The sequence below is a fragment of the Stenella coeruleoalba genome (genome assembly GCF_951394435.1).
Source record: "Stenella coeruleoalba genome assembly, chromosome: 9".
In the NCBI taxonomy this organism is placed as follows: domain Eukaryota; kingdom Metazoa; phylum Chordata; class Mammalia; order Artiodactyla; family Delphinidae; genus Stenella; species Stenella coeruleoalba.
Window position 1 is genome coordinate 23007252 of NC_137155.1, and position 12252 is coordinate 23019503.

Below are 12252 nucleotides of genomic sequence, written 5' to 3' on the forward strand. Positions count from 1 at the left end.
GCAAGTTCTTTCTCCCCTTTCACCCCACAAGTGTGAGGATCTCAGAGTGGAAGTGTCACTCAGAGAGAAGCTTCAGAAAACACTGCATCAGTCATGGCACCAGAGCAGTGGAGTATCCTGGGCTGTGTGTGTAGTGTGTAGGCAGTTATGTGTTATGGAGCCTCTGGGACCCCAACACTGAGCTTAAGACCCTTGACGTGGGCTTCCCTGGTGGCGCAGTGGTTGAGAGTCCACCTGCCGATGCAGGGGACATGGGTTCGTGCCCTGGTCCAGGAAGATCCCACATGCCGCAGAGCGGCTAGGCCCATAAGCCATGGCCGCTGAGCCAGCATGTCCGGAGCCTGTGCTCCGCAACGAGAGAGGCCACGACAGTGAGAGGCCCACATAACGCAAAAAAAAAAAAAAAAAAAAGACCCTTGACGTTTGTGCAAGTCAGCTGAGAAAAAGAGCCATCACCTGCAAAGTGCTCAAGACCAGGATGAGGGAAAGTTATAGCCACAAATTTAGAGAGGGCATGCTCTGTGTTCTCATCTCCTCCTCTGAAAATAGCACCTATTGAGAAAAATATAACACAGTTTTAAACTTGAAATGACTGAGAAATATCAAAAATGAAAAGTTTCTTAAAAGTGACTAAATTATGCTGGACCAGGCAGAATGGAGGCTTGAGGTAAAATGAAATTTCATTTTTGCAGACCTGAGTCTATGACTATAACACTCATTTCCACTTCAGTAATATACAGCCATCCCCAAAGTTTCTTTCTTGCCAAAACAAATGGAAAACCCTTCCATGGGTTTTCATGGTTTATCAGGTAACCATGATAACTTTTCTTTGTTTTAGATTAGTTAATTTTATATTTCACATTCCCTTTGTCAGGATAGACAATTCTGTTTTCTGGGAGTGATGGAAACTTCGACTTGATTTTTATTTTGAACTTTGATTTGATTTTGAAAACTTAACATGTAATTTTTTTCTCCCTTTAAAGAAATATACCCCTCTAGGTGACAGGAGAGGTGGTGGCATTTCTACGGTCTTTGTTTAGCATTGATTGCATATACATACACATGTATGTGCAATTTGAGCGAATAACTGTATTATCAAGATGGTATGACAGCCCAATATTGTAAAATGGCTGCTTTGGAGAAAAGCTAGCATTTTGGAAGCTGATAATTATTTCCTAATATTTATTACTTGACAAGTAGAGTAGTTCCCACTATGTTCTGATCTACTTTATTGGAGTATTATGTTACTTGCAGGCAAAAGCATCCTAATTGATACAACCATAGTAGCTCAGCACTCTTTGACCTTGAGCAGTTTACTTAACCTCTCAGTCCTTTTGCCTCTCAGTGCTTTAGTATTTTTGCCAGTTGTAATATTAGCAAAACAGTAATTCTTATTTCAAGTCATTTTTATGAAGATTAATTTAGATAATCCATATAGAGTGCTTAGAATGGCGTCTGGCCTATGGTAAGCACCCTCAGTGTCAGCCGTATGTATAACATGACATAATTTGGGTTTTTCAAAAAATGAGCTTCTAATAAGATTATCATTTCACACATTAAATGCCAAGTGATATTCCAAGGAATAAAAATGGTGATGTGGTTATTTTAAAAGTCAGTCAACACGCAACAAGTGTGTCAACTGCCCTCCAGACAGATTCTGGAGATAAGTTCAATGACTTTTAAAAGTACTCGCCAGAAATAGCTTTGGTTACACTTAGCCTAAAGGAGGAAAGGACACAAGATACCATTTAGGTTGTATTTACAGTTAGACTTAAATAATTATTTGACCTGTTGTCTCAATCTACGAGGTTGCCCATGTACCTGAACATTGATTTGTGAGTTTAGACATTGAAGCTCAGTGAATTTCAAGGCAAGAAGAGTCCACTCCCTGCCCCCAGGGACTCTGGGAGTTACCTATTAGATAGGCAAGAGCAAACCTCTGCTGCTTCTTACTTAATCCAGTTGAGCAATAGAGAAGAGGGAGAGACTCCAGGACAAACTGCCTAACAGACGCCAGAGAGAGGGTTACACATGGAGAGAGTGTGCTGTCCTCATGTTGCCTCTGAGTCTGGTAAGGTTAGTAGAGTTTGGAAGTGAATATAATCAGAAAGCATTATAATTGGGTGGTACCTGTAGAGCCCATTTTAAAATGAGTGATCTGAGATTGTGAAAAAACTTTTAAAGTGAGGGGAATAAAGGAGATTAGAGGAAAAGCAGTACTTCTAAATAGCCAACTTCCATGACATAGTGCTACAATCTAGGCTCTACATACTTTCAGAAAGTTTTATGGTGAAAAATAGAAGAAGCAAGAAATTTTTATTTTAAAATATTTTTCCTCTGTGCTTTCAAATGGAAATAACTTTCCCCCAGGTTTATTTTTTTTTAAATAAGAATGCATTATTAATTTTCTATCTTATTGTGAATTAGTATTTATACAACCTCAGGTTTCTTATTTCCTTAGCCCTGAGTATGAATGTTTGCTTTCTCTAATCCCTAACATTCATAGTAAGGTGATAAGTTTTATCTATAATAAGAGACATAGAGACATACTAAGATCTTTTTTAAAATTTACATTACTTAATACAGCAAAGAAATCTGTAACTACCTTAAACACTTACCGTTGATACATTTAGTCTGACTAGTTTTCAACTTAAAAATCATTGAAGTGCTTCCAAAGTTATGTATACACCTTTACTTTTAATCTCCATCATTTTCAAATTAAACTGGTAGGTTTTTTTTATAACAGTCAACATATTTGCTTTCATTTTCTAAATTTAAATGAGCCTTTCTTTATCTGTATAGGCACCAGATAGTAACATAACAAAGATGTTTGTAAAATGCATCCAGTATGGTTTTCTTCTTTTTTCCGTATGCGGTAAAATTTTTGTGCTTTGAAGCAGAATTTTTAGTTCTTACTTGTACTGTTTTTATGCAATAAAAGATTATAACTTTTGGTAGTTTAATACAAATTTCTTTTAAATTTTAAGGTGAAACTACATTTTTTTCCCTAACAGTGCCTGGACATAGCAGACACTCAATTCATTTGCATTGAATTTCCTCTAATCTTATATATTTTGATGTTGCCACAGCAACTTTTTACATTTTCTTCCTTGAAGTCACTGGCTTCTGGTAGAAACTCCTGTATCCTTCAAAAGATGGAGAAATATTCTCTGCCTTTATGTTAGCCAGTGTGTTCTCTGTGTTAGCCAATACATGGTTAATTGTTCTCTGACTCATGCTTGAGGAAGAAGCTGGAATATCAGGTTCTCTGAGAAGTTTGTCATCTCTCCTTCTAAAACCTCCCCGCTCTGTAGGTTTTCCACTGTACCATAAACCTTCCATTAGACCATCTATTGTTTGATTTTATAATAATTTTTCTATATGTCTGTCTGTCATTCCATGAAGCTAGAGTTTTATTTATTTTATTTTCATAATTTCTGGACCCAGAAATATCTAGTACAAGGAGGAATAGTTCATTAAATTGAGTAATTTTGTGAACAAATGAGTTATTTTAACTATAATCTGCATATGAAAAAAATGAAAATAATTCTGAAACATCACAGTAGCATAGCACAATGCATTTGCTGGGAGATTTATATTGACACAAGGTAAGGATTTAGATATGGGCAAGAAAATGCCTTACATGATCATGCATCCTTATGTCTTCTGACTAATCTTTGATATTACTTGTCACCTGTATACATAAACCCAAGGTGACCTATTTCATACAAATCCCGGAAATCTTAGCATTTATCTAATTTTTCTAATTTTCTTTGTCAGTTATGCCCTCTGTAAAAATGTGGTTAACAATACCTAATTATAGAATTTTTTTTTTTTTTTTTTTGCTGTACGCGGTCCTCTCACTGTTGTGGCCTCTCCCGTCGCGGAGCACAGGCTCCAGATGTGCAGGCCCAGCGGCCACGGCTCACGGGCCCAGCTGCTCCGCGGCATGTGGGATCTTCCCGGACCGGGGCACGAACCCGTGTTCCCTGCATTGGCAGGCGGACTCTCAACCACTGCACCACCTGGGAAGCCCTACAGAATTTTTTGTAGACTTAAATAATGACATGGAAGCATTTAGCATGATAATATGTTAACAAATATTTGTCCTCCCCCTTATCCTTTCTTAGAACTTTTCAAGTTGTCCTTATAAGGGAGAAGAAATAGTATTCTACTTTTATATTTAATAATTTAATTTAAATAATTTTAAAAACGTATTTAAAACAAAGTAAAATTTAAAAAGCCAAAAGAGCATTGGAACCAGAATAATTTAAAAAAACTAACTTCACTCTAGTAACAGGGTACAGTGTGTGGGAATCGAAGAGTTGTAAATTATTCCAATTATCCAGGAAATTAATATTAAACTGACTAGCACTGCTGAAGAAGAACAGAGTATAATGACATACACAAAAAAACTAAAGTAATACATTAGCAAATATCAGGCCAGATCCTGGGACAAGATATGTGAAAAGGAGAAAAAGAGAGCAATATTCTAGCTGAGGAGTTTTTTTTTTTAACTGCCACTAGGGCAGTGTAAAAAGAGCATTTCCCCAGACCTCTGAAGCTTCATCTGCTAAGTGATTAAGACTAGATGATTCTTAAAATTCCTTCACATTTTGTAGCATAAAGGTCACAAACGAGAGAGAGAAAAAATGTGTCATACATGGAAGTGGGTAAAAGGTCTTTGAACTAACAGTCACAGCTATTTATATCTGAGTAAATGTGAATGTCCTGTGAGCCTGGAGACTTGTGGCTGTTTACACTGGAATCTTTATGTAGAATTGTCCTCTGTGTCTGAGCTACACCTCTAAACTATGACCTCCTTGAAGGTAAGCGTTGCTAAACTATCCAAGCCAATTTGGGCACACACTATTATTGGGTTATCTTGGTAAATATTGGTAGCTTCCAATAAACAACAGTAGGGTGAGCTATAGATCTCTTCGAAAGACAGCTACAGAGAAACCTTCTCAGAATTGGCTTCTGATGGAAGGAGTTAAGTAGCCAGCAGGAACCCAACCTGCTCCATGTGCTCTGTGAAGTCCCCACCCAGTCCTTTTAAGTATCCCAGTAGTTCTTGCATGGAAGATTCCTCAGAGGCACAGACTTAACATACTAACTACAGAATTCAGCTAACCATCCAGTCCCAGTCAGGCAACCAGGAATGCCCTGAAATCAAGAGCTGGACAATGGGCCATTTCTGAACTGGGCTTAGTGGGTTTTTATAGCCTATAATGTAAAGGCAGAGACTTAGGCCAGTAATATTTCTAGCCAATTCGTAAATCTTTGAGACCATTAATTCCAGCAGTAAAAACCTCATTGTTACATTTATTATGAAAATTTCCAGATTTTAGGAGATAAAGATAACTAAATTACAGATTTTGATTACACACTAAGTAAACAGTTCTAGAATGAATATTCACAACTAGGGTAGCTGCCCATTTCGAGATGGTAGATTAAAAGTATTCAGTACTCCCTCATTGCATTTTATATGCGAGTATTTGAAGTTCATTACAGAAAACCTTCCTGTAGGGATCATGCTTTCTTCTTCTTTGTGACAGGATTCTAGGCACACAGTGGCCACATCATGAATATTCATTGAGTGTGTGTGTGTGTGTGTGTGTGTGTGTGTGTGTGTGTGTGTGTGTATGAGGATGCATGTCATCAACTTTAACCTTTACAGAATTATTACCTTAAGAGATATGGAGAAAATCATACATTTTTTTGTCTAATGTAGCATATACTGTAATGGCTTGATTTGCTTTTAGAATATCTTTATTTTTGTCTTAGTTTCTTTATTCTAATGAGTTGCAAATATAATAGCATACTCACCAAATATTGCTAATCTTACATGGCAAAAGAATGTCATAACTATCATAAACTTGAACTTGCTCATTTTGCAAGACCGTGCCCAACGTTCCTAGCATCTCCAGCTTTCCACAAACTAGAATATTCCCTGATGCTTTGTTTCTTATCCTAAAGACCAGTGTGCATGTTGTTATGTGGTTCCTAGGAAGACTGTAATGTCCTAAACAAAGACGAAGGATGAGAAGAGTCAAGGGAATTGCTATGAGAAAATAAGTAGGGATATCCCTGGAGAAGGAGTTGCTTCTGTGTTCTTTTAAATGTCACAGAGTAATTGTTTCTTTTTTTAAGGAAAGAACCAGGGGGAAGAGCAGCTTATTTTCAAGCTGGAGAGCTTGGCAAATATAGCCTGCAGGGTTTACTTTGGTTTAGGAATCCCACTGCCTCACTGGAGGGTCAATCACAGCCATTCTTGGATACTTGGAGGTGGGGCTGATTGATGTACAGCGGTGACCTGACCCAGCACTTAAGGCAAACACAACCAGAGTCATCAGTGTTAATTCCGTATCCTCCAACCAGCATTTTGAAAGTGCGTTGACATCGGTGGCCTTGCACTTTTTCATCGGACTTCTAACTGGTAATTACACCTATATAATCACTGTGAAGTTATCTAGCCTAACAGTGTAGGACTCAAGACCAGTGCCTGCAATACTAAAATCTCTTACTTTGCTCTGAGTTTTGCTTTGTTCTTGTCCAGTTTAAGCTATACGTGCATTTTTCTCTTCTCTTAAGGAATAGAATATATGAGATGGTATAGACATTCAGGCACCCTGTCCCAAGCTTTTAGATAAGAAATTGTGTCTAAAAGAAAATGGAAGGAGTTGGTCAGGTGTTGTAATTTTACTGTGATCTTGTCAGTAATAACTACAATACTAAGTGATAAGATGACATTCAAAAATATTTGAAATTGTCCAAACCCTCCAACTTATCTATGCTTGTATATGTGCAACGATGGAATATCTTAATAGAGCACCATATTAAAAGGGCAAATTCATGTGCGGCTACCTTTTATTCTTAAGAAGATATATGCCCAGGAAGACTGTTAAATTATAGATGGCCACTTTTACCCGAAGAGGCACTTAGAATGAATATTATTATATATGTTTTGGAGTCTCTTATATTAAGATTGTAAGGCAGAGTGGTTGTCTTCCCAGTCGTGGAGAAAGAAGAATCTATCCTCCCCCATCTCTTATAGTCAACAGTAACCAGTAGAGGTCACAGGCAGTTTCTACTGGGGCATTCCTGGAATGGATCTAGTCAGCAAGTGGTCACTGTGACTTGCTAGAGAGGTGACTTTGCAATTTTATTTTACCCTCAGGTTAGGGAAACTTAGTCATCATCTTGTATACCTGACTTGGGCTACTGAATCTTTTTTTTTTTTTTTTTTTTGCGGTACGCGGGCCTCTCACTGTTGTGGCCTCTCCCGTTGCGGAGCACAGGCTCCGGACGCGCAGGCCCAGCGGCCATGGCTCACGGGCCCAGCCGCTCCGCGGCATGTGGGATCTTCCCGAACCGGGGCACGAACCCGTGTCCCCTGCATCGGCAGGCGGACTCTGAACCACTGCGCCACCAGGGAAGCCCTGGAGGTAGCTTTTGAATCTTTCCTTCTGTACTCAGTATTGAGGCGCATCTCTGAAAGCAAAGTCAGCTGCTTGTGGCTTCCGGAACACTAGTTGCTTCTCACTACACAGGATGTACTAAGGATCTGAGGATAAGTTCTTGAAGAAACATTACTATCTTCCTTTCCTCTGGGAAATTCTTAAGCATGTAGAAATGTCCCATCGAGATTATGACTTAGTCAAAATGGATGAATTTGGTTATATTTATTCATTATGTTTCATCTTTAAAAAATTGAAGCCAATCTCCTAAAGCATGTCTTAACACATGCACGTTGGAATTTTTCAAAAAACAGATATTGTCTATTTTCAATTTTAATTTTATTCACCTAAGATTGGAGGAAGATTGCCTGAAAGGGTGACATCTTCAATGGTAGAATGTTTTATAGAAAGAAAAGGTTTTCCCTGTAATTAATTGGCACCAAAAGACTTAAAAAGGCAAATCACCACAGCATTTTTTCCCTAACCTAAATGACATGGCAAATAAGCCAGAGAAAGTTTAGTAAACAGTACAAACTTAGTTTAATCTTTATTTTTTTTAGTTTCATAGCTTGAAGAATTTAAATATTTTCTACTACACAGGATGGTAAATAAATATGAGCTTAAAAGGATAAGTGGCAGAATAAGGTTCAGTTATAACTAAAATATTTTTTGGTAATATTTGGAAACCCGTGGTTATGTATTGAACTGCCATCAGGAGGTAGGTGTCTTTCAAAACAGAAATACCCATTAAGTGGATAATGTGAGTGTGTCAGTAAAAGGAGTGAAGGAATCGTCTCACACCGGTCAGAATGGCCATCATCAAAAAATCTAGAAACAGTAAGTGCTGGAGAGGGTGTGGAGAAAAGGGAACACTCTTGCACTGTTGGTGGGAATGTAAATTGATACAGCCACTATGGAGAACAGTATGGAGGTTCCTTAAAAAACTACAGATAGAACTACCATATGACCCAGCAATCCCACTACTGGGCATATACCCAGAGAAAACCATAATTCAAAGAGAGTCATGTACCAAAATGTTCATTGCAGCTCTATTTACAATAGCCAGGACATGGAAGCAACCTAAGTGTCCATCGACAGATGAATGGATTAAGAAGATGTGGCACATATATACAATGGAATATTACTCAGCCATAAGAAGAAACGAAATTGAGTTATCTGTAGTGAGGTGGATGGACCTAGAGTCTGTCATACAGAGTGAAGTAAGTCAGAAAGAGAAAGACAAATACCGTATGCTAGCACATATATATGGAGTCTAAGAAAGAAAATTAAAAAGGTCATGAAGAACCTAAGGGTAAGATGGGAATAAAGACACAGACCTACCAGAGAATGGACTTGAGGGTATGGGGAGGGGGAAGGGTAAGCTGTGACAAAGCGAGAGAGTGGCATGGACATATATACACTACCAAATGTAAGGTAGATAGCTAGTGGGAAGCAGCCGCATAGCACAGGGAGATCAGCTCGGTGCTTTGTGATCCCCTGGAGGGGAGGGATAGGGAGGGTGGGAGGGAGACGCAAGAGGGGAGAGACATGGGAACTTATGTATATGTATAACTGATTCACTTTGTTGTAAAGCAGAAAGTAACACACCATTGTAAAGCAATTATACTCCAATAAAGATGTTTAAAAAAAAAAAGAGTGAAGGAACAAATGAATTCATGGTTTCTGCTGATTTAGGAATAGCTGTGATTTTGTAAGTATAATTGCAGTAAGTTAATCTGGATGCAATTTCAAACTTACATACCTAAAACCACATTTAATTTTGAAAAACTATTAGATTAAAATGAGATGTCAAATAAAAATCAACTAGGACAGATAAATGCAAGGTAAACCAAGGAAGAAAAGAAGGAAAAATGAAAACTGGAATCTTGTGGAGGAGAGAAGTCTATACTGAAACTTACTATAAAAATAATATTTTGGGACAGACTTATTTATAACATGGGAAATATTTAGTGGTTTTTAATTTTGAGTTGCATGAAATGGTATGGTTTCCATGTTTTTATGGGCTTATTTCACCTCCAGTTATTAATCACTGTAGTCCTCATTTCTTCAACCTACTGTGATTATCCAGTTTTCCCTGAGGAGTTGTAGAAAATGAAAGGAAAAACAGGCCTGCAGCAGTCTTGGATCATGTCCAGAAAATGTTTTTAGTCCTTGGACTACATGGAGGATGGTGCCCCAAGCCTTGTACGCACAGATTGGGAAAACAATGAGATCTCAGCGTATTCACTCTCAACAGGAAAGCCCTGTGTCCTTAACAAAAGGTGTACTACAGAGTACACTGAAACGCACTTGGATAACATAAACATCTCGAGTCACATTTGTACCTTTACCCATGAACAGGAAGCAATGTGGAGCAAGACAGTTTGCTTGCTAAATACCACAACTGAGGGCCCTGGGCCCTGAAAGCCAGGAAAACACTTGTGTTAGCAATCTCTGAGGATAAATGTACTGATCAGCCAGTGCAAAACTAGGAGGACCAGTAGAGTCATTTAGGGTGACATTCCCTAGCAATTCAGATTCCATAACCTGCTACTGTTTACTTAAGTCACAACCTCCGGAGAAAAGAGAAGAGCAGCTTTCCGGAATCTGAAAGGGGATGGTGAGAATGAACATGATTTGAGTCCTTGGTCGCTTGTTGGAGAACGATGAGGATGACAGACACTTGCATAAAGACACGGCTGATGTTATTTAAACCTACTTCAGAATAGAAGATTTCTTTCTACTTAACCATAAGGTAAATTCCTTTATCAAGTCCATTGTCAGTGCCCCCTAATGTGAAACAAACTTTAATGATGCTACTAAAAACGTTAGGGCTAAAATGAAGTTTAATAGGTAAATTGAACTTCTCTATTATTCAAAGTTTAAGTGTGCAGATACTAAAGGGAAGGTTTTACTGTACTCCTGACTAGTTGTCATTTCTTTCATTCAAGCAGATAACCAACTGTCACAGAGAAACATGCAGAACAGTTGCAGGGTTCTGATATTTTAGAATTCTGAATTTTTATGATATCTACCTTATGCATGATAGTATAGTAGTCTGTCACTTTTATTCTGTTTGGATTTTAATGTTTATGATTTATAGAATATAGTCATGAAGATAAAATATATAGAAAGAAATTTAAATGATGTATAACATTTCCAGGAAAATATTTGCTTCTGGAAGTTTTATTTGATATATTAGATAGATATATAGCCACACACCCATACACTCTATATGTGGGTATGTATGTGTGTTACACAGGTTTTTGTTTTGTTTTTACAGACTATTACACGAGACTTTGTTCAAACTGAAAAATACATTTAGAGCAGGATGTTCCCACTTTGAATCCTTATGGATTCTTGGAAATCTTAAGAATTTATTTCAAGTTCTTCTAAGGAGTTCATTTCAGAAGCAGAACTCTAAACCAAACACTTTGGTTTCTTGGAAGACAGAAAACTCTGGCTTATCCACAAGCAAATGCTTCCCTTAAGCCCACTGAGAACCAACCTGGAAAATGATGATTTGATTTCACTATAGGGTTTGATAGGCTGTTTAATATTTCTTTAAAGCTTCTAGCAGAAGCTGCTGTGCCACTCAAATGCAAGGTTTGTGCCAAATGTTTCTTCAAAGTGTCAGGGCAGAAGGATCAAACTTTTCCATTTTCAAGCAAACAAACAGAAAAAGAAAGGCATCAGAAATTTCTTATTTCCTGTGTGGCGATTTCTAAGATAAATTACTGTTACGTGACATACTTCTTAGAAAGTATTTTATTTCTAAGCTTTAAAAAAGAATTTAATTAGGTATGCTTCCATGTCCCTGGAAAAGTGTCTGTGTGTGTGTGTGTGTGTGCGCGTGCGTGCGTGCGTGCGTGTGCCTGTGCATGCATGTATGTGAGTTTAACTCTTTCAGGAATTTGACACCCAAGTGCTGTGTATCTCCGAACTTAACAGATTGTCAGATGGCATAGATGTCAATATAATTGTTTAAAAGACAGACTAGAGAGTATGGTTAGTATGTCTGTTTATTTACTACATGGAACAAAATCACTTTAAGTCTCATTATCCCTCTGATTTCTTTTCTGGTTTTATACATTCATCACAATGAAAGCTTCTTAGCCTTTTATAGCATATCACCTTGATCAAGCCATCAGCTAATGTGAATGTGTAAATTGATTTCTGTAACCCTTAAAATTATTTTATTGATTTCCTTTTTAAGACCCCACTTCAGGGACTATTTATAGTGTAGATGACATTTCTCAACACAAAACTCTGTTGTACCCTCAATTCAATGAATTTTATATTTCTGCCATGTGAAATTATAAATTAATTGCTCACATAATTTTTTTCAACCTTTTTCTGGTATTTGGTTAGCTAAATGCTTATTTTTGTAATTGATTATTGATTTTTTCTTATTATTTCATAACAACATGCTTTGAGGTCTAGTTATTCTTTTACCTGAAGATTTCTGTTTTTTCCCCCTAATAATTTCCTTTCTAATGTATGAAGACAAATTGTCCTGACAACTATGCTGATCTTAACACTTCCTTAAGGTTCATAGTATTGCTTAAATGTTGACTTTTCCCCACTCTCATTAGAGAGTTAAGTCTGTTTTGCAAACAGTTCAAGTAAAGATAGGTGCCGCCAACATATTTAGAAGGCCTGTGAAATTTACATATTGATCTGGCCCAGCCCACATGAGACTATCCGCATATACAGAGGTGCTCTCTTTAATCTGTCTTTTACACACAGCTCCTACCATGACTTCTATGAGACATATGGGGAAGTTTACTTT

General features: G+C 37.6%; 1 protein-coding gene across 1 annotated transcript in view; it reads left to right on the forward strand.

Annotated features, from left to right (window-relative positions):
• LOC307191680 (platelet glycoprotein 4) overlaps nt 1–12252 on the forward strand; it is a 104564-nt gene that overhangs the window by 40877 nt on the left and 51435 nt on the right. The window contains exons 4-5 of the mRNA XM_079931857.1: nt 6235–6439; nt 10027–10215. The gene's annotated coding sequence lies outside the window, so the exon portion shown is untranslated. The remainder of the gene's footprint in view (nt 1–6234; nt 6440–10026; nt 10216–12252) is intronic.